General features: G+C 47.3%; 1 long non-coding RNA gene across 2 annotated transcripts in view; it reads left to right on the top strand.

Annotated features, from left to right (window-relative positions):
• LOC146182835 (uncharacterized) overlaps positions 1 to 26428 on the top strand; it is a 42495-nt gene extending 16067 nt beyond the window's left edge. For both annotated transcript variants that reach the window (XR_014708399.1, XR_014708398.1), the window contains exons 4-5: positions 4166 to 4283; positions 26349 to 26428. This is a non-coding gene — a long non-coding RNA (uncharacterized LOC146182835). The remainder of the gene's footprint in view (positions 1 to 4165; positions 4284 to 26348) is intronic.
• Positions 26429 to 27379: the final 951 nt, after the last annotated feature.

Raw genomic sequence — 27379 nt, 5'->3', positions numbered from 1 at the left:
ACTGCTCCCATTCCAAGTCTCTGAATACTTCCTCTAAGCAAGCTGTGAATAGTACTGGGGAGATTGTGTCTCCTTGCCTAACACCTTTCTTTATGGGAATTTTGTTACTTTCTTTATGCAGAACTATGGTTGCTGTGCAGCCACTGTATATATCTTCCAGCACTTTCACGTACGGCTCGTCTACCCCCTGATTTTTGCAATGCCTGCATCACCGCCGAGGTTTCAACTGAGTCAAATGCTTTTTCGTAATCAATGAATGCTATGTATAAGGGCTGGTTATATTCTGAGCATTTTTCTATCACCTGATTGATAGTATGGATATGATCGATAGTAGAGTACCGTTTCCGAAACCCTTCTTGATCCTTTGCTTGATTGAAGTCTAAGGTTGTCCTGATTCTATTAGCGATTACCTTAGTAAATACCTTATACGTAACAGACAGTAAGCTGATTGGTCTGTAATTTTTAAGGTCCTTAGTGTCCCCTTTCTTAACATATAGAATATGTCATCTGCTATATGGTTGATTACACGCTAACGAGATACATCAGCTGCTAAACGTTCAGACAGAGGGTGGGAACAGTAGTCTGTGCGCTTCACTGGGAACTGTGAAGGTCCATCAGAATGCAGTGTTTATTAGGCATCAGTCCAATATGAAAAAAAAAGAAACAGCATAGGGCTCCGTCGTGTACACGTAATGACATTGCAAACATCTTTTACACCTGGAGGCAATATAAATATGTTTTGCACTTTCATGTACGCATATTTGAGTAGCGTATCAAGGAATGCCCCAGAGCAACAACGAATGTTTTTTCATTTGTAGCTCTTACCACCGTTTGCAAGAAGTTTTGGCAGTGGAGTATTGCTTCACGAAGTAAAATTGGAATGTCGGCAGCGTGGAGAAGTCACTCGTCTATTATTCTGTCATTTTTTGCTTTGAATGCAAACAAATACACTGAAATCACAGCACAAAACAGATGCAGCTAACGCGCCAGCAGCAGCCGTAAGCACAGCTGACGCACTCAACCCTTGAACATGGCATCGTGTAACCCGGTTCGCTGAATGTCCAATAGATGGCAGCAATTTTGGATGTCTATATATTTACCTCTATCTGGAGGCCAATTGGTGGTTGGAATTTCCGCATTATGTGGTGATTAGAGCAGTATGTCTATTTTTTCCGACCATATAGAGATTACATTTTATGAAGTGTCAAATACATGCATGGGTGAGGTTGCATTGTGTGGTGTTATTTTAACATGACACATTGAATCTATTGTACATGCGTGTCACCTGTTTAAAGCTGCGATATGGGGCCTGTCATTCAGCTCACTGGTATATGTATGAAAGAGTGGACAAGTTAGATAACTCCTTTGTATTGTTTCCTTTTTCAATTATTAAGGAAATACTGTTTTTCTCTCTATGCCGTCGTAATACCAAATCACTTGCCATGATTATAGCAAAACACAGTGGTTGCTTTTATACTTAAACTTCAGTTTGAAGTGAACAGGCTTGTGGCATTCACAATAATTTGAAACTGTTTTTGACAGCGTTTCATGAGGCTCAGTGTTGCTTTCTTTTTGAGAAATGCATTCCTTATTAGCCATTTTGTAGTAGCTGTGGGTACCGACATATAGCCTGTGGTTAATAGTATACCAGACAAGTTGGCTTTCAATTATGCAGAGCAAAGCTACCTGCAGGTAAAGGGAACTTTCCTTTTTATTTATTTTTTTTTCTTTTTGCGGAAAAAAGAACTAAGCATTAAGAAGGTTCCACTGTGGTTTTCTGTAAGCAGGTCAGTAAGAGGAAGCCACTTATCTGCAATTATGAATCAGTTTGCACACACACAAGGTGCGTCTGAACTTTCTTCCTCTGGAAACTTAACCGGTGCTTCCCCACACAATGTGCTTTTCTAAGTAGAAATAGCTAGCTGGCTTAATATTGGAAAAATTGATACATAGTACATGTTTTTCTGCAAAAACTTGTTATTCCTCTTGTTGATCTAACTTTCAATGATAACATTAGCTGTTAGCATGCTATTTATGGACTTGCGATGCATAGCAGTAAGGCCTAATACATTTGCAATTTGACCCCGTTGATGATCTTTAAGACTTATAAAAGTGTGAGCAAAGCCAGAAAACAAAGAGCACAGAGTTCAAACTGAGGTTTATCAATTTATGCTTGGATTAGTAAGCGATGGAGAATTGTTTTTGATGCATGCAAAACATCTGAAAAGAAAATCATTTACTTCCACGTGCAGAGATATAAGGGGGAACCAATTAACGTTCATTATCTTTCATACCAGAAGCAGGCTTCATTACAGCTCCTGTGCCAGATTTTTGAGATGGTAGACATATTCCTGGGACTTCGAACGACATACATATTCAGTTAGCGTTTTCTTGCTACCCTTTTTGTTTTCTGTGTCTGTAGATGCATAACTGCACACCATATATTCTTCTTTGATTTTAGATATTTGTTTCGTGAGACACACTCTCTTTTGGACAGGAAGTTTTGAACGCATATTTAGCAATTATCTTTTCTGCCAATACACAAAGGCCTACAATTTTTGGGAATCATGGACGTGCCCCTATCTTTATTATTGCTCATGACGGCTTCAAAGGGCTTGTGGCTGAATGATTAGAGAAAAGAGGTTGGGTCAAAGCCATTTTTGGAATGTTTTTCACTAGTGCATATTGCTTCCTTTGAGACAACTTCAGCAAATGTTTTAAGTGGCTGCTTAAAGGGACACTAAAGAGAAAAATGATGTGGGCTTGCATCGATAGAATGCCAGTTCCTAATTTCAAAAAAGCCACTCTTACTGAAAACAGAGCTGTTATAAGGTATTAAGGAGGAAGAACAGGAATACAGGTTTCGCCACCACAGCCGAAACAACCGAGGCTTGCAACTACAAATCACGTGACGCGCAAGAGATCCCGGAGGCTGACAGATGCGAATTACGTTGACTGTTTGAATGCAGTAGTCGGTTTTGTCTCGAATATGATAACATGCTTTTATCACACGTAAACGATGGCAAAAAGACAACGCAAATGCTGCAAGGCAAATGTAAAACTTTACTCATTTCGTCCGCTTGTCGGTAGAGGCCGCTAGCCTCTCAGCTAACACGATGCTATGGGCATCCACTTCAGTTTTGGTTATGTTCCGGCTCAGGCATTTCGTGCATGCTCGAATAGTTTGGTTTGGGCCTGCGGCGCCTGAAATACGAGCTCAGAGTTGCAGATGCGCCTACCCTAAGTGCGTATCGAATGAAGATCATGACTCGACACGCACCTGCGAAGTATCCTCCGCTCCCCAGCGCGCCAGCAATCACAGTCTCCTCTTGTGTCATAGTGTGCATCGTTCTACCCTACTACGTAGTAGGAGAAAGTTTGAATTCAACCAGCGGGAACAAAAGAAACCAACTTTTTATCGCAATATCTCAGCAATAATTCAATTTTTTGCTGCCAGATATGCGGCGACAGTGTCACCAAATGCCGTTTATTAGATTTTGATAGCATATTTGAGTGTCTGTAGCATCCTTTTAAACTGCTCGTTTGATTGAAAAGCCGTCAACATGGCAGTAATGGTCAGTGTAGTATGTCAGAAATAATCGGGGGCTGCGTAAAAAAACCATATCATGGCAATTTGTGGTTCTAGTAAATTGAATATTTGTTTTGTAGTTGATGACAATTTATTAAATCATTGTAATTGTTGAAATAAGTGAAAAAATAAAGAAAGGGGGTTCAGAGGTGGCAAATTTCATAAAATGAAAAGCTAATGCTTGATGGGGCTAATTAATAAAATTTAATTATTGGCAAATGAAATAATCTAAAAAAATGAAAAATGCTTTCAAAGTTTCAAACTTCTCGGAATAGAAAGCAAAAGTTTGGTTATGCTAAGTATTGCTGTAGAAAAGTGAAAATTATAAAAAATATTTAACAAAACATTAAAAAGCAAAAAACAAACATCTGTATGTGTGTAATACTGTCACATCATACCCTGAATGGCTAATTTGCAGCATGGGCATGACCACCTGCTATCTACTGTTTGTAATATCTTGTACTGTGCTCTAAGGATGAATGTATAACTAATTGCTTAAAATGTCATTGAATAGCAGCTCTTTATAAACATATTTTACTTTGAGGCAAGGTATTGAAGCCATCCTTTTGGATGCAGGTTCTGCTTTGAGGCCTTGCCTAGCTGCAGCTGCTTCGCACCCTCAACCCCACCGCCACTTATCATCTGGGTATGGCTGCTTTGCTGTTCCCAGTGGCCATCTACAAAGCATCTGAAGGTAAAGTGCATTCCCTGCATCCACATTCATTGCTTGGAGACTGCCCCACCTACACAAGCCAACACTCTTCTGGGACTAATGTGGTATGCACCTATAATGAATGTGGCCATGCAATAGACTTCTTTAACTTAGGTTTGTTACCTACCCTGATCCAGTTGCGTCCAGATTAGTAATTGAATTTGTGGTTTTAATGTCATTTCTTTGGCCTTTCTGATTGCTACCACAGATTTTCATGACTCATCCCTTTATTGCTTTGGTGCACATGCCATATGTCTTGGTAGAGCTGTCATTGGACAACCAACTTAAACCATAAACTCGAAAGACAGCTTCCTTAAGCCCATCTTAAAAAGCCTTTATTACAGCTATGATTCATACAGAACGCCATCCTAGATTGACTTTTCTTAATATATCTTGCACAGATTTGAAAATATGGTTGGCTGTCAGCCAATCCATTCTTTATAGAAGGTCAATACTACTGCAAAGAAGACAAGGACAACCAAACACATGTGGCACATGTGAAGCACAACTTTCAGTTATATTTTTCTTAGGAAGCAGCTACATTACTGCAGCACATACGTCACTAATATGGCAAAAGATGAATGCCTGCTTGATTGAAATTGGCAGCCTGTTGCTGGGTGCAAAAAGCCCGGGTGTAATGTAATGGAGATAAGATACCCCAAATAAAGCAGCTGCAGCATCATTTAAAAATTCATGAGCTACCTACAAAAACAGGTGGCAGTAAAATATGGAATTTTCATTGTAGCAGAATTGTCATCAGGAAGCGCAAAATAAAAAAAAAAAAGAATAATTCAAAATTGTTGACAAGAAAATTGGCTGGTCAGCTGGCTAAAAAGTGTCCCAGCAAGGTAGATTGAAAGGTAACTGACACTGAAGCTGCGTCAAGTAAAACAGACATTAAAAATGTCAATGCAAAAGCATATTTATTTATTTATTTATTTTGCGTGCCCTCAGTCACTGAACTGTTGGAACAGGGAGTGACATCAGTAAGATCAAATGTGGCTCTTAGGTATTTGCTCAAAAGTAAAGCTGAAGCAGTGCTGAATTTCTCATGACATTTAGTTATACAGTCGAGCCCACTTATAACGGCCCCACTTAAGACGAACTTTTGCTTATAACTAACGAGACCGGAGCGACCACCAAAATATACATTACTTCAATGGCACAAGATCGCACGTAGAACGAACGTTCATGAGCGCTGCCGATCGGTTACAGCGAACGGACGGCGTAAACCCGGCGCCCCGATACGAGATAACAATGGGCTCCCATCCCTTTTGGTCTGTTTTTACAATCCTCCTCGCAAGCGAGCTACCCTTTGCTCGCCGACGCGCGTTGCCTACGAGTGTCGGCGCGTGGTGTGGCCTCCAAGGCCACGCTGCTGCCCCTCCTCGCAACTCCGCTCCCCTCTCCTCTCGCCATTCCCTCGTCTTCGCCTGTCTCCACGGCGCCGGCCGCCGGCATAGTCTTCGAAGTTTCGTCGTTTCATTTCCTGGCTGTTCCATTGAGCGGCCGTGCCAGGGGCGCGGGGCGCCAGGAAGCCGACCTCTTCATACGCTAGCGGTTGTACTGTTTGCACGGGCGGACTGAATGCGCAGCGGCGCGCGCGCGCCGCTGTACGGTGGTGACGGTTCGTGGCCTCCGAGATTTGCGGAGGTAGTCTCGGAGGCCATGGGCGGTTGAAAGCAACTACGGTAGGAGCCAACAGGTGGCAGCACTGACGCTCAGGGATGCCTCTCATTGGTCTCCCCACTGCATACCATGCCCCGCTGTGTGTCCGTTCCGTTCCGTTCCATTCCTTAGGCACTTCCTCACTTGCCTCGCGTGATTGTCGCACGTGCGCACGTGCTCCGTCAGTTGCGGCGCTTTGTTGTCATTTCGTGTGTGTGGTGTGAGCGCTTCGTCTGTCGGGCCTGAGTCGTATAATTCGGGATGGCGGACGGGAATTGCCTGCCTCCAGCGGTCACGAAACAAAAAGCGCTGGACATTGCAACGAAGCGAGCAATTGTGACAGTAAAGTTTTTGGTTCGGATGTTGATGGGTGACTGGATGGTGGAGCAAGCCAGTAAGTTGGTGGAGCAACTTGATAAACAACCGGAGAACTTTATACAAAAGAATAAGAGGTACAAGAGTTATATTCACAAAGGAAAACTAGCCGTGGTCGGCCGTGCCAACCGCTAAACAGAGCGACAAGGGACTCCGCGTCCCTGCAGTCGAGCTGGCGCCTCTTGTCCCAGCTCCAAAGCAACCACTAGCTACTCCAGGCGCTCGCCAGCGCGAGCGTCCTAACGCAAGGAGTAGCTCCAGCAAAAGACACCCGGGGCCCGTCCTGCGCTCCAGAGGTGAGCCGAGAGCGCGCCCCTTTCCACACGTAAAAATATAAAAACACAGTAACTGTAGCTCTTCCCCGCGTATGTGGGCCACTCGTCGCAGCCTGTCCGACCGTTTCGCTTACTGACAGTCGTGTACTAGCAAGCTATACGTTATGCAGCGGAACGAAAGCCAGACCCCTCTCGCGGGATTTATGGCCCCTGGCCGTTCTCACTCGGGCGACGGGACCGCGGGGCGGGCCGCTTTAATGAGGTCCGGCTTGAGGGAAGCGGAGGGTCTCTCCCGTCTCCCGTAACAAAGGGACACGTGTGGCGGGGGTCCGAACGAGGAGCCTGCGCTCTTGAACTAATGGTCTCTTTCTAGGAAGTGTTTGAAAACAGACCAGACGTGCAGTTCGCACCACGGCACCCCGCCGAGACATTCCTTCCCAGTCAAGGATGCCAAAAATACAAACGGCAACGCGCCGGACCTTACAGTGACGGAACTGTCTCAAGGTGCTAAAAATTGCGAGCTGGTGAAGAAGTACAACGTGTCGAAATCAACCATCTCGACAATTCTGAAGAATAAGGAAAAGATCGCCAGCTCCGACGCCAGCACAGCGGACAGAAAGCGCCTGCGGAAGGCCACCTATGCGGACATAGAGGATGCGCTGCTGAAGTGGTTCGTCGACGCACGGGCTCGCAACATTCCGATAAGTGGACCAATGATGCTGGGCAAAGCCAAAGACTTCGCATTCCTACTAGATTTTCCCGACTTCTGCCCAGGCAATGGCTGGCTACATCGGTTCAAAGTTCGGCATGGGATTGTTTTTAAATCGATTGTCGGTGAGGCTCGTTCGGTTATTGCAAGCTACGCGGAGCAGGATGTGTATAACGCAGATGAAACCATTATTTTATCAGATGCTTCCAGACAAGACGCACTCCATGAAAGGGGAGTCATGCACAGGCGGTAAACACGGTAAAGTGCACGTTACAGTTCTTCTGTGCACTAATATGAATGCCAGCGACCGGCGCATGCCATTTGTAATCGGAAAATCTAAGAAGCCACGTTGCTTTAGGAAGCATGTACCCATGCGCTACAGGCACAATACTAAGTCCTGGATGACATGGGATTTATTCGCAGTGTGGCTGGCCGAGTTTGACCGCGACATGCAGAGGCAAAGCAGGCACGTGCTGCTGTTGCTCGGCAATTGCTCAGCGCACCACGTGCAAACGTCTCTGACTGCAGTGACTGTACTTTTCCTGCCGCCCAATACCACTTCTAAAATGCAGCCTCTTGATTTGGGCATAATACGCTCCTTTAAGGCATCGCATAGGCGCCGCATTGTGCAGCGCTTGCTCATCGCCGTTGACCGTCCGGCCGCTAACTTGCGACTCTGAGTTTCATCCCAGGTGGTCGAAATTACTCCGTAGCCCTCCACTACGGCTCCCCTTTCTCTCTATTCACTTTCACTCCCACCTTCATCCCTTCCCTTACGGTGTCCACAGAGCAAGTGTGACAGATACTGCGCCTTTCCCTTCCTATGAACCAACCAACCAACCAATTCAGCCCTTGAGATGGTGAAGGCGGCCTGGGCGGAGGTGACGCCCGCTTGCGTGCGAAACTGTTTCCGCAAGGCCGGCTTCGTCGACGCAGTACCGAACGTCGGGCCTGATGCCTCCGGTGATGATGATTCCGGCGGCGATTTGTGGCAGCGCGTCGTCGACTCCGGCATGGGAAGCCCTGGCATTGGTTGGCAGGATTTTATTTCTGCGGATGAAGACGCGGATTTCTGCGGATGAAGACTCTGATATTGCGGAACCGTGCACTGACGAAGGCATCGTTTCTGAAGTGCGGGCCGAGAGCGACGCGGAAGAATCAGATGAAGATGAAACATCTGAGCCAGCACCCGTAAGCACATCTGCCGTAAGCACATGGAGGATACCTCAGTAATCTGCGATTTGCTGATGACATTGCCTTGCTAAGCAACTCGGGGGATGAACTGCAAATAATGATTGATGACCTAGACAGGAAAAGTAGAAAGGTAGGCTTGAAAATCAATATGCAGAAGACTAAGGTAATGTTCAACAGTCTCGGGAAGGAACAGCAGTTTACATTAGGTAGCGAAATACTGGAAGTAGTAGGCGAATCTGTCTACTTAGGACAGATAGTAACCGCAGATCTGGACCATGAAAAGGAAATAACAAGAAGAATAAGATTGGGATAAAGCGCATTTGGCAAGCACTCGCAGATTATGACTAGCAGCTTACCGGTATCGCTCAAGAGGAAAGTATACAACAGTTGCATCTTGCCTGTACTCACCTATGGGGCTGAAACGTGGAGGCTAACCAAGAGAGTTCTACTTAAGTTGAGGACAACCCAGAGGGCTATGGAACGAAAAATGGTAGGGGTAACATTAAGAGATAGAAAGCGTGCAGAGTGGGTCAGAGAAATAACTCAAGTTACCGACATTCTAGTAGAAATTAAGAAGGTGAAATTTACATGGGCAGGACATGTAGTGGGACGAGAGGATAACCGATGGTCGCTGAGAGTAACAAACTGGATTCCAAGGGAAGGAAAGCGTAGCAGGTGGCGGCAGAAAGTTAGGTGGGTGGATGAGATTAAGAAGTTCGCAGGGGTCAAGTGGATGCAGCTAGCACAGAACCGGGTTAAGTGGAGAAATATAGGAGAGGCCTTCGCCCTGCAGTGGGTATAATCAGGCTGATGATGATGATGATATAGAGGGCCTCAGACAACTTGTCTATTAGGAGAGTTTCAAATTAGGCTAGTTGGTGGTTGTTATTCCTGTGCATTGTTGCGCTTACGTAGGAACTGGGACACAATCGGAGACGACACAGAACAGATGTGCGCAAACTATCAACTGCAGGTTTATTTCTGAGTGCATGTATGTATAGGCATTGTCAAAACAAAAAACAAAATTAAAACATAAAACAAAAATTCCGCGATCACATCGTCAAGGCAACATATCTTTTAACGTTCTGTCCAGCATTAAAGAACATGCCTTATCCTTCTGACTTGGCTGCTTGTTATTATATTTCCAAAAATTCTTTTTCTTGATTAGAAAGCTCGATAGAAGGTACGCTTACACATGGCCCTTCTTTTCCTGATTGTATGCAGTATGCTTCCCACAGTTCTCTGATTAGCTTCTCCCTTGAACTGAGCAGTATTGCTGTCTGCCGAAAGTTAGGTGTGCATTCTTTTTGGCATCTGGCGCAGTGAGCTGCCAGATTTCCCGGTGAGTTGACAAGACCGCAGTTGCGCCTATGTTCTCTGAGCCTCTCATTGATGCACCTACCGGTCTGGCCAACATACGTCCGCCCGCATGATAGTGGTATCTTATATACTACACCTTCGCGGCATTCCATGAACTTTGTCTCGTGTTTGACGCCACATGACTCCTCTTTCTCGGCACTGTATTCTTCATTTACTTTCGCGCACATAGCTTTCAATTTTTTGGGTGCGGAAAAAACGACTTTTACGTCGTGTCTTTGTGCAACCTTTTTCAGGTTGTGGGAAAGTGCATGGACGTATGGGATAACCACTGGCCTCTTCTTTTCTTTGACATTGTCTTGGTCCCTTATTCGTACTGGCCTTCTCATTATTTTTTCCGCCACTGAAACGAGCAATGGTGTCGGATAGCCTGCTTTTCTCAGCCGTGTTGCTTGCAAATGGAAGCGAATAAGGGACCAAGACAATGTCAAAGAAAAGAAGAGGCCAGTGGTTATCCCATACGTCCATGCACTTTCCCACAACCTGAAAAAGGTTGCACAAAGACACGACGTAAAAGTCGTTTTTTCCGCACCCAAAAAATTGAAAGCTATGTGTGCGAAAGTAAATGAAGAATACAGTGCCGAGAAAGAGGAGTCATGTGGCGTCAAACACGAGACAAAGTTCGTGGAATGCCGCGAAGGTGTAGTATATAAGATACCGCTATCATGCGGGCGGACGTATGTTGGCCAGACCGGTAGGTGCGTCAATGAGAGGCTCAGAGAACATAGGCGCAACTGCGGTCTTGTCAACTCACCGGGAAATCTGGCAGCTCACTGCGCCAGATGCCAAAAAGAATGCACACCTAACTTTCGGCAGACAGCAATACTGCTCAGTTCAAGGGAGAAGCTAATCAGAGAACTGTGGGAAGCATACTGCATACAATCAGGAAAAGAAGGGCCATGTGTAAGCGTACCTTCTATCGAGCTTTCTAATCAAGAAAAAGAATTTTTGGAAATATAATAACAAGCAGCCAAGTCAGAAAGATAAGGCATGTTCTTTAATGCTGGACAGAACGTTAAAAGATATGTTGCCTTGACGATGTGATCGTGGAATTTTTGTTTTATGTTTTAATTTTGTTTTTTGTTTTGACAATGCCTATACATACATGCACTCAGAAATAAACCTGCAGTTGATAGTTTGCGCACATCTGTTCTGTGTCGTCTCCGATTGTGTCCCAGTTCCTACGTAAGCGCAACAATGCACAGGAATAACTTGTCTATGCCAAGGGACTCGGCGAAGAGCATGCTAGTGCTTTAAATAAACTGGAGATCGCCCTCATTGCATCTGCACTGCAGAAACAGACGAGCATCACAGACTTTTTGCTAAGAAATAAATTTTGTGTTTTGACCGCCAACTTTTTTTTTCTCTTTTTTAGTTTGTGGTCCAGTTACTGCGAACTTCGGGATATAACGAACGGATGCCGCGTGACGCTTAGGTTCGTTATAAGCGGGCTTGACTGTATGATCTCAACTAGTTCCTGCTAAAGCTTTTTTTTTCTATGTGCCAGAATTGTAGCCTCTGTATAGAAGGTGCTGTTTTTCATTGTTTTTATTCTTTCACGTTCATGGAGTCTGCTGTCAAATTCACTTTCTCATTTGCCAAATGTATATGCAGCCACAGGCAAGAGCAAGGTTGTACACAACATTAGTGGTGCATTCAATGTACAGTTCCTGATTTTCTTTTCACATCTCTCTCAATTCTTGTATAGGAGGTACGGATTCTAAACAGTTGATTAGATGTGGAATAAGGACACCATCTGTGGCCCATCTTTATGTTGTGAGAAATGTAATAGAGATAAGAAACTAGTTTCATGCAGCATCTGGGGGGGTTCTTACTAGGCCATTGAGCCTCGTCTGTGGTCTAGGCCGCAAACTCCGAGCTCTTGTGATCGCACACCACGGGCAGCCGTTCTCACGGCCGCAAAGTGGTAATGCGAAGTACGACACAACACAGAATAGGACTTTTGCCCGGGACCAGATATTTATTGGGTCTTCCCAAAAACGCTGGTGATGATCTTGCTGGCAACCTTATCCATTTGGATGGGGCCTGATAGTTGAAGGGCAAGATGGCGACAACAAAGGAAGTAAAGCGGGGAGGTATTTACCTTGAGTCTTCCTGTTGTCGCAGCTCGTCATCTCTCCTTGGCTGTAGCCGGTTCCCGCCGATCCTGGCGCATCTTGCCCTTTATCCTTTTTTGGCCAATGAGCATCGCGTCTGCGATGCCTAGCAGTGCGCTCTTGCACCCGGCGAGCAAAGAGGGAAACGCGGCGCTATCAAGCAGCCCGTTTGGGTTACTCATCCTCGGAGGAGAAAGAATACAGTGAAACCTCGTTATAACAAACAGTTAAAAAATTGGAAAACAGTTCGCTATATCCATAATTTGTAATATAAAATTTCGTATAAAATACATTCAAGAGCAGCAAAATTTAATCACAGAAGGCACAGCAACTCAGAGGGTGCTTACTTGGGTCACGTCCATTTATTTATGTTCAAAAAACTGCGTTATTGCAGCTTGCTTTTTTGTGTTGATCGGGTTCCATATCACGCACTGTTCCGCAGTTTGCAAACACTAAATAAGGGCAAATCCACTGCCTTCAATAGCACTGCAGTGGCGGCGCAGTAAAGCGCTTCTTGTCAAGTCGGAATGTTGTCATCGCCTGTAGATTCAGCCTGAGCTTCTTCTGCAAGATGTTCAGTAACTACCGCAGTGATTTCGGCGTCTGTCATCACAGCCGTGGTTGCTGCGATGTCGTCGCCGCCTACAAAGTCTTCTACAGTCATTGTTGCGGGCATGTCGCCAACAAAATGCAAAAAATCGTTCCAGGGCTCATCGAGCTTGCGGAGCTCTGCTTCTGCTTTGTCGGGATTGTCACCATCATCACTTGATGCATGGGCCTCTGCTGGAACAAAACCTGCGTGCCGAAAGCAGTTGGCAGTCGTTTCGCCTTTCACGCTGTCGCATGCCGCTTTAATGCTCCGAGCAAGTCGATCTTCAAGTCCTGCTTCATGCGAAGCTTCCCGAGAAGAGTGTTAATCAGTCTCTTGTAAACTGCCTTGAAGGCCCCGATTTTATCTCAAGGTTCGTCTTCGACATCAGTGCTGCTCCTTTTTTCACGTTCACCGCTATCACAGCACTACAGACACCCGCGCACCACACTCGACACAACGACCGACGCAGGCCTCCACCGAACACTGCGATGGCCACGCCGCAACGCCGCTGCTAACACTAAAACGCATAAGACGCAGAAAGGCAAAAGTGCAAAAACAACAATCGATTCTGCCACTGCTGAAGTGGTGCTGTCAGCGATTGTGAGATGCGAGCGTTTTCTTTGGCTGTCAACTCTCAGTGCCAACGTGGCGCTGTCAGCGCCTGTGAGGTAGTCCTGAACGTTTGCTGCGTCGCACAACACACTTGTAGTGCAATGAAGCCTGCCTCCTTCTATTAAAGTGAGGTAGTGCTTGGCATCGCTCGTTCGTTATATCCATTTTATGCCGAACCTTGTTCGCTAATGGAAGGTAAAAGTACCTGTGTTTGACAAAAATATTTCGGAAGGGTTCGATATATTCAATAATTTGTTATATGCGTGTTATATCAAGGTTTGATTGTACTTTTGTCCCTTTCGTTCTCCGTGGCGCTCGGTGTTTCAGAGGGATGCATGGTTCTCCACGATCGCTACAGTCCTCCCTAAAGACCGAATGTCATGCCGACAATGATTTCCTTGCTGCCTTGTTGTCTTGCATCCAACGTTCCAACACCGCTGCCCGGGTGGCTATATGGGATGGGAGGGTAGTCCAGTCTTCTATACACTTGCTTCCCTGTCGCAGTTGTGAGCGCTACCACGCCGGCTTTGCGACATCCAGAGCCTGGAGCGTTGGTGGCATTGTAATCTTTCCGTTCACTGCTCCCCAGCTGCTCTATCTACCGTGAGCTCGAATTAAGTCCCATGCTTCAAACCTAGTGATGATCAGAGCACAATGTAGAAGGGTCGACGAAAATCATATGTATTCCACATGGCACCGCTCGTCGGTATGCTGGCAGCATCTCCATGCAGTCACACAGCTGTGACGGCCGCGGTCACCCACATGTGCACACACGTTCCCGCGCCACTTGCTGGAAACATGGCGGCAATATCCGAAACGCTCATCTCGAGAGAAGTGTCCCTGGCGATCCGGTGCTCATGAGGCGATGCTGCAGCCGGCAGCTGCTGCTCCTTCAGCTGTCTAGAACCGTCTCTGGGTGCTGCCTCATGACGGCAGGGTGGCGGCGACTTGGGTCGTGGCAGCCAGAGCTGCGACCGTCGGTGGCACTCACGGCGTTCTTGCTGCTGACTACCCGATGCTTGCGGTGGCGACTGCATTTGCGAGGTCACTGGGAGACGACACGTCTTCGCAGCACCTTCTGCGAAACCCACTTCGGATTCCCAATCAGTTTTCCCTTTGTGCTCCTAGCCAATATTTGCCTGCCTTTTGGCCAGGTCCCCGCAGCAGCGGGTGGAGAGGGGGAACAGCTTAGCTTGGTGGTGTCTTCGCCACCGTCCACTTTTCCTCCCTCCCCACCCCCGTCATGGTAGTCTTCACCTAGAAAGGGTGTTGTACGGGCAAGCCTTGGGGATAGGTGGAGGCACTGAACTTTCCTTGTGATTTAGCGGGGATGGCGGCGCCGTTCTTTCAGCCACTGCCCCTTGGAAGTATTGCTTTAGCTCCCCGACTTGGATGGGCTTGCCGATTCAACCCGTGTTCGGATCATTCAGATTGTAGTTCAGCTGCAAGAGCTTCTCAGCAACTATGAATGGCTGAATTTATTTAGGCACAATGCCAGCTGCGAACCCTGTGCTCGCATTGCTCTGCACTTGGCTACACTTTAGAACAGTCTCCCACCTGGAATTTCACTTTCTGATGCGCACAATCATAAGCAGCCTTCTGACTAGCCCTAGCTTTAGCGCGATTTTGGCTGTCCTCGCTCACTGCCTTTTGCAAGCGATCACGCATGCGCCGCGCTTAGTCGGCTGTTGCTGTTTCACCTGACGAAGCATCCCGCCTTTTGGTCAAAATGGGTTCAGCTGGCATATTTAGTTCCCTCCCAAACATCAGGAAGGCAGGCATGAAGCCTGTGGAGAGATTCTCGCCTGTTTGCAGTGCAAAGATGATCGCGTCGTGGTGCTCATCCCAGTCGTGCTTTCGGGCGTATGCCCTGAGTAGTGGCTTCACATCATGATTGCAGTGTTCGGTCACATTTTGCGGATGATAACACGTCATTCGCTGCTGCTGTACGCCCATGGTGGCACACATATGAAAATCTTTCGCTGTGAAGTATGAGGCGTTGTCAGTGATCAGCCTCCGGAAACCCGTAGTGGCAGAACAATCCTGAGAGCTTCGTCAGGATCTCTTTCGTTGTGGCATTTCGGAGTGGGTAGAGTTCAGCGATTTCGTTGAAGTTCCACGTCACCACTAATACAAATTTGTGCCCTCTTTTGCTGCGCGGCAGCAGTTCGATCAGATCGCACGCCACAGTTCCTCATTGCTTTGTGCTCACGATTGGTTGGAGCAGGCAAGGCGGTTTTTCACGTTGCGGCTTTCCTTTTCAAACGTGGGAGGTCCGTACGTATTTACGTATATCAGCCTTCAACCCTGGCCAGGTAGCGAAGTTTCTTTCATGTCTTTGGTGCACTTCCATGACCGTCTGCATTGTGGTAGCACTGCAAAGCAGCATACCTCAGTTGGCTGGGGGTCACAGCTCTGAAGCACTCATTTCAGTGTTTATTGCCAGGTACGTATTTCTGCAAAGCTCCATCAGCGTGAAACAGGAAGCTCTCCAGCTCACTCGCAGCATAACCAGCTGTAATAGAGCTCGCGCCTACTGCATTCTTTGTGGAGACTGGCAACCATCTCACGACAATATGAGTCTTCCTGTTGAACTTTGATAAGCTCTTTCCTGCTGAATGCAATTGCGATTGGCATTCTCCCTGTCGCGAAATGCCCATGCTCAGGAGGCAGGAATTTTGCCTTTTGCCTTCCTTTCCCGACGAGCGGAAAAGGTGCCGCACCTCTCTCATGGCTGGGGATGAGTCATTCATCGGCACGCACGATAGCGTGTGCAACCACGTTTGTGGCTCCTTTCCGGTAGTGCACCTCGAAACCGAAGCGCTGTAGCCTCAGTGCCCAGCACGCGAGCCGGCTGCTCGGCTCGTGTAGGTGGGTCAGCGTGATCGGTTTCGACCATGAACCTTGTACCTTCCACGTACATCTCGAATTTTGGAGTGCGGAGATGATAGCGAGGCATTCCTTCTCTGTCACTGAGTAGTTGTGCTCCTCTGGTGACAGCGCGGCTGGCGAACACCATGGGCACAGTTTCTTTTCCTCCTTTTGGAGAAGCACTGCGCCCACTCCGAAATCTCAGGCATCTGTCTGGATCAAAAAGGGCCTATTTAGGTCGGGGAGTTTCAGTGATGCGGTGTCGGCGATGGCTTGCGAGAGTTGACAAAAACTCGACTGCTGCTCTTCCCATTCCCACGGGGCTGCATTCCTTAACATTTTTGTTAGAGGGGATTGTAGCAGATGCAGTTGGGAATGAATTGGCGATAGTAGCCCACCGTGCCGAGAAAACGACACACAACCTTTACATCGTTCAGCACTGGGAATTCCAGGATAGCCCAAAGTTTGTCAGGGTCCGGGGCCACTTGTTGCCGGCTGGATCCAGAAGCTCTGTTTCGCCTTCTCGTGGGAACCCGCATAGACATCTTGGTGGTGCACCCATCGCTGGATCTCCTTCTCCTAGGGGAGGTATTTACCTCCTCTCCCAGCCGGCGCTGTCATGACGGTAACGGGTGGTAGTGATCGGTGATGGAGAAAGGGGAGGCAACTGATTTTCCACACGTCTTACAGATGCATTGGGCCCGCCTTGTTGGTTTCTTATACCTTCTGCTGTAGACATACTGACATTGCAGATGTGTTTTCTGGTAAGACCAGGATAAACTTCCTTTTGGCAGACATTGTTCCACATTTTATCAGCTTTTAAAGGAAGCTGTCATGCAGATTGCTTTTTGTTCACATTCCTTGAATAAGCTTTGAAAGCCAGCTTGAACTTCTTCTCAAGAAAGATTACGCTCAAACGTCATTTGCCGTGTTGCAGCATGTCTTCTCCAAAGGGTAAAAGAAATCAACCAGATCTGAGTCTCGCAGTCTGAAGACAGTGAATGAAATAAATCTCTATCTCATCAAATTTCCCACAATATGAAAATGTGCAACAGATATATTGTGAAGGTGCTTTCCTCAACTACTAAACTGCTGGTAATCTGTCCCATTTTGACCAAGAAACGAGATATATGACAAAAGAAAAATGGTAGGTTGAAATACACCACTAAGGTTAGTTAAACAGTTCGGGCGAAGGCGTGGGGAATCAATGGGCTTCCCTGTACAGCAGGTGTTTCTTGCTGTTTCTTCTACTGCCTTCATTCGTGCCGAGTGGTGTTGGTGACCTCCGCTGCGTTCGTGGCTCAGCGACACATTGCGGTGCGGAGATGACGACTTCCCTTCTCGGACTGTACACGTTTATTTACACTTTTTACATCAACGTATTTACAATAATGTCATCGGATGCGACATCAAACATCTGCAACTGAGTGAACGACCGGAGGTCAGAGGCTAGCAGAATCGGGCCTTGGCCTCCTGCTACAATTTAGGCTGGAGTCCCTTGAGACCTCTGTCAGCCTAGCCTCCCTCCTCGAACCACCCATCTGCCCTGGACTCTCGTCTCAACCGAACTCTGCTCCGAGCCCCATTCTCCTCCGAGCCCAACTGTCCAACGCTCCTTCTTTAGTGTTACCCCAAAATTCGAGTTTAGTTTGTTGACCAATCAACGACTGTTCACTCTGTGGCCAATAACATGCAGTCCTTCAAAATGGGCTGGCCAATCGCTGTGCCACATACCCCTCTCCTATGCATGTTAAGTAATACAAAGCACGCACTAAGCGGCGAGGGGTTGCGCACACAAACACATACATCTGCGATTTCTCCCTCTCCAAAATCCTCCCACGCAAGAGGCACCAAGCAGTCGCAAAGACGAACAGCGTTGAAGGTTATGCTTCCGAAAACACACATAAACACACACATTCAAACTTCAGGCCCAAACATTCCGATCCCTGCCCTTGGTTGGTTGCGCACGGGTGGCGGATTCAAAGGGACGTACAGGCGTCTTCCCGGGAAGGCATTTCAACAGCGGCTCCCTCTGCTGCGTGTTCTCCCTAGGCCTGTGTTATGCCGCGTTTCGGGATTTATGGCCCCCGCGCCCTCTCCACTCGAACCGGGAGACATAGCAGTTAGCGCCGAACCCACAACCACTGCGCTTACGCTGTGCGCTCTAACTGCACTGCCCTGCCTTCCTCGCGGCACGGGACGGAGAGCCGGTGGCGTCGCCCGCTGCCATGTGTTCTGGGCTCACTTCCGAGAAACGGTTGCCTGCGCGACCGTCATAAATCAGCCCGCGCAAAGCTGTCCCTTGACCTTGGTCACCCCTTCGGAATCTTGCTTCTGGGTGAAGCCCACAAACCTAACTTCTCCCCATCGAGAATGTTGCGCGTACACTTGCTGTACGCTTAACATAAAACTCTAACGGGGGAAGGGGGGGCATTGTGGTGTGGGGTACACCAAACAAAACAAACGCAGCATGCAAACCAATAGTGCAACACTCCGTACAGAGGCTTGCGCGCTCTGAACGACAATACTCCGTGTGCACGGTCGCAAACGGTAACTAAACCATACGCCATACAAGGCGATACAGCTTGGCATACATAACACCACACAAAGCAATACAAGGTATCTCGCATAAACCACATCATACATAGAACATAGGAGTGCCAGATACTGATACACACAGACAAACTAGCAGTCCTTATTCAATGCTCAAGTATAGGCAGGACCCTGCCCTGTGCGTTCCTTGGTCCACCATGGCAGTCACACTCACCAATATTAGGTAACTAGCACAGTCACCACGATCTTCCCCATACTCAACAAGCCAACGGGGCTTGTTACAACTTCCAACACCCCGATGAGCGACCTGAGCCGTCCACTCTAGATACCACTCTCTAGTCTAGACAGGGCATCGGCACACCAATTAAGCGATCCTTTGATGTGTGAAAACTCCAGATCATATTTTTGCAGCACTAGAACCCAACGAGTTAGGCGCGCACTGGAGGGTGTGGACTGGGTCAGATAAGTCAGCTGAATATGGTCCGTGACCACTTTGATCTTAGTACCAAAAAGCCATGTGTCAAAGCGGCTCAGCATCCACACAATTGCAAAGGCCTCACGCTCAATAGCAGACCACTTCGCCTGTTGCGGCGTTAGCTTTTTACTGAGGAAGGCGATGGATTTCTCAGAACCATCCAGCTCCTGACTCAGACATGCACCTACCCCTTTTTCCAAGGCATCAGTAGTTAGAACGAACGCCTTATCTGTCTATGGGGCACCTAATGTCGGGATTGCCTTCAATGCAACCTTTACATTGTTAAAGGCTCTTTCAGCATCCGCGCTCCATGGAAGATTGTTCGGAGCGCTTCGGTTCGTGAGATTGGTCAGAGGGCGTACAACTTCGGAGTAAGATGGTATGTACTCCCGGTAGTAGTTGAAGAGGCCCAAAGCACTACGTAGTTCCCTTTTCGTTGAGGGACTCTTAAGCTCTGCTACAGCACTCACTCTCTCTGGATCTGGAGAGTGTGTGCCAGATCCGATCACATGCCCAAGGTACCTGACTTTAGACTGGGCCAGGCGGCATTTTCCCGGGTTAATCGTTAGCCCCACCGATGCTATCATGGCAACAACTGCTTCAATGTGCTGCTTATGTAGCTTCCAAGTCTCAGAGTAGATGGCTACATCATCTATGTAGGCGCAATAATAGTCTCGGTGCTTTCGCAGGATCTCGTTCGTGATCCTCTGAAATGTTGCCGCCGAGTTACGAAGTCCGTACGGCATCGCTCTCCACACGTAAAGACCACTGGTGGTCGCAAATGCGGTATGCTTCTGAGAGCCTGGTTCAATCGCGATTTGCCAGTAACCTCTCATATCTAGAATGGAGATGTATCGGGCCCTGGCTACCTCAAAAAAGCAGCTCACTGGTTTTTCCCATCGGGAAGCTATCTGCTTCAGTAACAGCGTTCAGGTGATGGTAGTCAATGCACATTTTTACTGTGCCATCCTTTTTAGCAACACACACAACCAGATGTGCGAAGCTATGTTTCTACGGGATATATGAATCCCCATTCTTTCACTTGCTCCACCTGCCGTTCTACCTCTCCTCTGAGTGCTATCGGCATGCGATAGGGGTACGCCGTGGTAGCTTTTGCTCCTTAAAGCAAGATGATTTTGTGCTCACCGACGTTACACCTTCCCGGCCTTTCAGAAAATGTACTGCGGTACCGTCTCAGCAGGTGATCTAGCTCCGTCAACTGTCGGTTTGACAAGTGCGTGTTTCCCTCTAGCAGTGCAGCCACTGTCCTCCCATTTTCACTAAATTGCGGGGTTGTTTCAATCTCGCCAAATTCTTCGTCTAATTCAAAGACCACGCCGACGTTATTCGCACGAGCGTAGTACCTCCTGAGGCGATTTGCGTGCACCCATTTTTCTGCGTCTCCCGGGAGCTGGATGATATAGCTGTCTGGCCTCACCTGCTGTTTCACTTCGGCAGGTCCGATCCATTTGGGCTGCATTTATGCAACTTGTCCTGTTTCCTGGATCAGTACCTGTATGCCCACCCCAAATGATTTCCGCCTAGCCCTGAGGTTGTACCTATCAGTGCATAACTGTCGCATTTGCTCACCTCATTGATCTCCAGCACGGGCTGCTTCAGCCATTCTCTCTCGGAGCTCGGTCAAATGCGCCGATGCAACGTTATTCAACCATGTCTGGGCCTCCCAAGCTCCGGTTCACGTCTTTTGCAGTATGCTAAGAGGCCCTTCTCTCTGCTCTTTCGCGAATGTGTCCGTGCATTGCTCCCCGTTCGGCACCGACGATTCTGGTGCCAACGCTTCGTCCTGAACACTTGTAGGGCCGCTTCCTATCACCTGGTCTTCGGCTACCTCTCTAGGACGCAAGCTCTCATCAACCGCTTCACGGGCGGCCTCTTCTGCCTGCACAATGCGCACGACTAGCTCAATGGCTTGTCTCTGCATTTTCCTCAGCTCATCAAACACGTCTGGGGTTAGAAGCGCAACTATCCCTTCCGTTAAATGGTCTGTTACTGCGCACAGTGTCATAAGCTGAGGGGCTATGCCCTCGTCATTAGCAGACAGGCTCAGTGGGACATACATCAAATCGGCTGGAACTGTCTTACCAAATGCTCCTTTAAGGCGAACTTTACCTGCACCCTGAATGTCCGCCTCAGCCGGGATGACATCCCTTCTCAGGATGGTAATGTCAGCCCCTGAGACCAAACAAGCCGTAAATGGGTGCCCTGCAGACGTGAGCACAACCCAAGTTAATTTGGACGTAGAAATGGTGTCTGTCGGCGATGTCCCGCACTCGTTCACATCCTATGCAACTCTGGCAGTCAGCTTTACCGGTACGGAGTCCTTGGCGCGTTGCCCACCCACTATTGCTTTAGGCCTTGTTTGGTTGCACTGTCTGTCATTGGTAGTGACCCATCTCACCGCAGGTGAAGCACCTAAAAGACGGCTTCCCATCGATCCCATGGAACCTTCCTTCTCCTACGGGGTCCCGCCGGCTGCGTGAATCAACCTTAATCGCTTCAGAAACCTTTAGAGAATTTAGGCGTTTGGAGGCTGTGCTTTCCTCGTATCCCTGTGCTAACTTGGCAACACCCTCCGGTTTTAGCCATTCCCCTGTCTCATGCTGTAAGACATAGGTGCGCATGTCCTCCTGCATTAGCTGTTTAATGCGATCTGCAATCAGTAGCACCCGCAGATCTTCCAAGCTTGTTACGTCTCTACTACGCAGGTAGTAATCAAGCAAACCTTCTAGTTTCGTGACAAACTGTCCCCATGTTTCGCTGCCTTTCCGACAAGCGTATAACCTGCGCTTATATTCCTCAGGTGTGAGCTTTAACTCCCCAGAATATAATCACGCACTTCCTCGTAGGACTGCCTTCCGCTTACTGCCCTATTTGCTATCAGCATGCAGCTTTTCTCGTTTAAGATTGGGACAATTATTGAGCCGCATACCTCATCGGGAATCTCGCAACTTTGAAGCATACTTTCCGCTCTTCAGAACCATGCTGGAGCCAACTCGTCTCTCTCTGGCATTGGTGTGAGAATAGCACGTAAACCTTCTGCATATCGACCCAATCCAGATCGAGTGCCTCGCCTGCCTTGATTCTTTAATCTCTCTAACTCCACCTGGAGTTTCAGAGCTTCAATCTCCAGCTCTTTTTCTCACAGTCTGACAGCTGCGTTGTTTCCTCCTGATGTTAGATCTCTGTCAAGATCCGCGGTTACCGACACACTACTAGAACTTTGATCATGATCGCCAGTAATGATACTGCTCAAGGTCTGCCCCCGCTTATCGGAAGCTGTTGTGCCGGAGCTCTGCCCACGCCATCAGAGCTGTCTGTAGACTTTTGGCTCTGACCGAGTTACGACCACGGTGAATCCGGAGAAAACAGGACAAGGACCCACCTGTATACAGCTAGTGTCAGACCGTCGCACTGGGTTGCCGTGCGGTCACTGCTTTCGGTCCGTCGAATGCCTGGACACCATCAGCACGTCAGGCTCAGCATCGGTCGTCGCCACTCGAATAGTCAGTCTTGGTGCCCTTTTTTGCTACGCTGGATCCGCACAGCCTCGCTGGAGTCTCTCTCCGCAGCTGCCTCTCTAGGCCGGTAGCGTCGGTTTAGGAGGCACCCCGACCTTGGTCAGCCTTGGCTTACCGAGGTAGTGTGCCACCCTCCGTATACATCAGTCCGAGGAGTCGTCGATCTCTCGCCACTCCGCAGGAAGTCGCTGGGCCGATCCTGCCGACTGCTTCAGTTAAACAGTTCGGGCGAAGGCGTGGGGAATCGATGGGCTTCCCTGTACAGCAGGTGTTTCTTGCTGTTTGTTCTACTGCCTTCATTCGTGCCGAGTGGTGTTCGTGACCACCGCTGCGTCCGTGGCTTAGCGACGCGTGATTCCATTCTCTCAACGGTAGGGTCCTCTGAGCAGCGTCACCTGGCGACAGATACCGGAAATATTGTAAAAATGTATAAGAGCGCTTAAAGCCTGCTGTACTCATTGCCTCAGTGGCGCAACGGATACGCATTACTAACCTGAGCACTTAGCGAGTAACATTTATGTTCGAATACTGTGTTCGTAATTATTTTTTTGAATTTGAGTTTTTAAATTGTAACATTAAAATAAGCTACCAATATCTTTCCTGGGAGGTGTTCCCCTTTAGGTTGCATCATGTGATGTGTTTAACTTCTAATAGCCAGAAAACCAGTCGTGAACACAGCCACGAGAAAACAGCATGACAACGCTAACACTATTTAATTATTTTCAACGCAATCATTTCCTCCCTTTAGTGAGTGTATGTTATCTTTAGGTTGTGTTCAGACACACTTCTCGGTAACAATCGCGTTTAACCCGCTGAGAGGCAACCAGTGACGAGAAAGAAGTTGCACGACCCTACCGTTGAGGAGACAGAATTACGCCTTAGCGACACGTTGCAGTGCAAAGATGACGACTTCCCTTCTCGGACTGTACACGTTTATTTACACTTTTCACATCAACATACACACAGTAATGTCGTCAGATGCGACATCAAACATAGAGGGCTAACTGCAACTGAGTGAACGACCGGAGGTCAAAGGCTCGCAGAATCAGGCCTTGGCCTCCTGCTACAATTTAGGCTGGAGTCCCTTGAGACCTCTGTCAGCCTAGCCTCTCTCCTCGAACCGCCCATCTGCCCTCGACTCTCGTCTCAACCGAGCTCTGCTCCGAGCCCCATTCTCCTCCGAGCCCAACTGTCCAACGCTCCTTCTTTAGCGTTACCCCAAAATTCGAGTTTAGTCCGTTGACCAATCAATGACTATTCACTCTGTGGCCAATAACATGCAGTCCTTCGAAATGGGCTGGCCAATTGCTATGCCGCATATACCCCTCTACTATGCGTGTTAAGTAATACAAACAAAAAGCACGCACTAAGCGGCGAGTGGTTGCGCACACAAACACATACATCTGCGATTTCTCCCTCTCCAAAATCTTCCCACGCAACAGGCGCCAAGCAGTCGCAAAGACGAACGGCGTCAACGGTTACACTTCCGAAAACACACACATGCAAACCTCAGGCCCAAACATTCCAATCCCTGCCCTTGGTCAGTTGCGCGCGGGCGGTGGATTCAAAGTGACGTACAGGCGTCTTCCCGGGAAGGCATGTCAACAGCGGCTCCCTCTGCCGCGCGTTCTCCCCGGGCCCGTGTTATGCCGCATTTCAGGATTTATGGCCCCTGCGCCATCTCCACTCGAACCGGGAGACATAGCAGTTAGCGGCGCTGAACCCACAACCACTGCGCTTACGCTGTGTGCTCTAACTGCACTGCCCTGCTTCTCTGGCGGCACAGGACGGAGAACTGGTGGCGTCGCCCGCTGCCATGTGTTCTGAGCTCACTTCCGAGAAGCAGTTGCCTGTGCGACCGTCATAAATCAGCCCGCGCAAAGCTGTCCCTTGACCTTGGTCGCCCCTTCTGAATCTTGCTTCTGGGTGAAGCACACAAACTTAACTAGGTTGGGCGCAGCATTTGTTTGAGCTGCGGTTGTATACACACTGTACAAATGGGGAAGTGCATCAACAGCAGACTGTATGAACATGACTAGGCAAAAAAATATGAGATGGTACATTCCTGAAAAAAAGAACCTTTGTACAAAGCCTACAATTCTGGCTGGTGCCAAAGCTAAACCTTGGCAACAAATAATGTAAGCTTTTGGTATAATTAATACTGGGGATAAATGTGTTTTCTGTGAACAAACATTAGCCTCCTCAGATGGGCATGTGTGACTGCTGTCATTGCTGTACTAAGGCCTTGTTTGAAACTGCAGAAAAGGTTGCTTGCCAACTCGGGGCATGAACTCTGTTGACCTTGTTCTTGCCTCACAGCCAGACCTAATCGAGACAAGGTTGAATGCCAAGGCTTCAGAGGCCTTAATACAATGCCATTCAATCTTTCCACTCCCATGCCAATGTTGTGACCACAAAGCATTTTGTGAGCTTCAAGCACATTATTTGAGGAATAACACTAGTGCAACTTCTGTTGGTCTCAGTTAACTGCAGTAGTTAGTGTTACGAATAGTCCTTCAGGAATAAAATGCCACTTAGTATATATGCGCCCCAATTTGCATTTAGTGTGATGCAATGAGGTCTTATCTGCCAGAAATTTGTTAGATAATCAGGCAGCTTTTCCATGAAGTGAAAGTCATGCTTTTAATGACAAGAATATTGCATATGCTTTAAAAAATAAAGTTTTCACTGTAATGCTCTGAAAGAAAATTCTTTCATCAGGACATGCTATCCAACATTTGACGTAAGTCTCAAAATTCTTGGATCTGCTAATCGCTGGTATTCACTCATTTGCATTTTTTCACTAATCATTTTAGTTTCTAACTTCCATCTGACTGCCAAGCTCTTAAATGAATACCTAATTTTTATGTGCTCATGGACTGAACTAGCTTTACATGATTACTTACTGCCTAGGTCTCGTTTTCTTGGATGCTGGCAATTATTACTTCTCATTGTATCTACGAACTCATGAATTTAATGCGAGCTCATGCATTATGTGCTGTTATTTAAACCTGAGCTGCTTAAAAGGGCTATAATATGTTAGCCAAATTTTAATTTTCAGCCACTATTTTTTTCCCTCTGACTTTTTGAAGCTTTGCAAAGTGGTCTCATTAATGCCTAGAGCTGTTCAGATCCCTCAGTTGTATTTTTTCTAACATGCATTTTGCATGGACAATTTCAGGATGTTATCTATCTACATGACTCTTCCCGTCATGATTTTAACTTATTTCTTTTTTCTGTCCGTAGCTTCCATCCTGCTTGTGCAAAAAAATTCAACACAAGTTTTTCATGTGAATTTTTTATTGTAGATTGATACTCTTTACATTGATTTTGCAAAATCTATTAGCCATGTTCTTGATTCACTTTATCTAAGCTGTGATGCATGTGCTTTGGTCAGGCATTATTATCATGAATTCATTTCTCTCATTGTCTGCTAATAGTACACTCCTGGTGTAGAGAATAGCATAGTCCCAACTATAGTTATTGGTACAATATTCATATATGCCTTCAAGCCATGTAGAGGGTATAAACTAGTGTTATAAGTAAGTGAATGGTCATATAGTGAAGGCTTTCATCTCTGCCTAGTGAATTATATGTGCTAATTTTTATCGCACTGGATATCACCACTGTTTTTACAATGCATTTATGAAATGATGCAACTAACAATAGTATTTTTATGCTCTTTTTTAGCCTGGCCATGTAGAAGAGTACAAGACACGACACATATCTATTGCATGCCATCTTTAGAAATAAAGACGTTTGGTATTTCATGTTATTTCTCATGTGCATGCACTTGGATATGCCATGTGACACTTATCCCATATCCCATATTGATGACCTAGACAGAAAAAGTAGAAAGGTTGGCTAGAAAATCAATATGCAGAAGACTAAAGTAATGTTCAACAGCCTCGGGAAGGAACAGCAGTTTACATTAGGTATCGAAATACTGGAAGTAGTAGGCGAATATGTCTACTTAGGACAGGTGGTAACCGCAGATCCAGACCATGATAAGGAAATAACAAGAAGAATAAGATTGGGATGGAGCGCATTTGGCAAGCACTCGCAGATTATGACTAGCAGCTTACCGGTATTGCTCAAGAGGAAAGTGTACAACAGTTGCGTCTTGCCTGTACTCACCTATGGGGCTGAAACATGGAGGCTAACCAAGAGAGTTCTACTTAAGTTGAGGACAACCCAGAGGGCTATGGAACGAAAAATGGTAGGGGTAACATTAAGAGATAGGAAGCGTGCAAATTGGGTCAGAGAAATAACTCAAGTTACCGACATTCTAGTGGAAATTAAGAAGAAGAAATGGACATGGGCAGGACATGTAGTGCGAAGAGAGGATAACCGATGGTCGCTGAGGGCAACAAACTGGATTCCAAGGGAAGGAAAGCGTAGCAGGGGGCGGCAGAAAGTTAGGTGGGCGGATGAGATTAAGAAGTTCGCAGGGGTCAAGTGGATGCAGCTAGCACAGAACCGGATTAAGTGGAGAAATATGGGAGAGGCCTTCGCCCTGCAGTGGGTATAATCAGGCTGATGATGATGATGATGACTTATCCCATAAACATTCACTATTTGCAAGTTACTGTTAGAAACAGCACATGTTTATATGATGTGTGCATGTACTCAGCAGCTTTTAGGGGGAGAGGTGCTTCTGCTTAGTTACTGGAGCTTACATAATGCTATTTGTATTGCATCTCTAATGAAGTGATTTGAGC

The sequence above is a fragment of the Amblyomma maculatum genome, chromosome 7 (genome assembly GCF_055883805.1).
Source record: "Amblyomma maculatum isolate TAMU_Amacu chromosome 7, ASM5588380v1, whole genome shotgun sequence".
Lineage (NCBI taxonomy): Eukaryota > Metazoa > Arthropoda > Arachnida > Ixodida > Ixodidae > Amblyomma > Amblyomma maculatum.
This window is presented reverse-complemented; position numbering and strand designations above follow the sequence as displayed.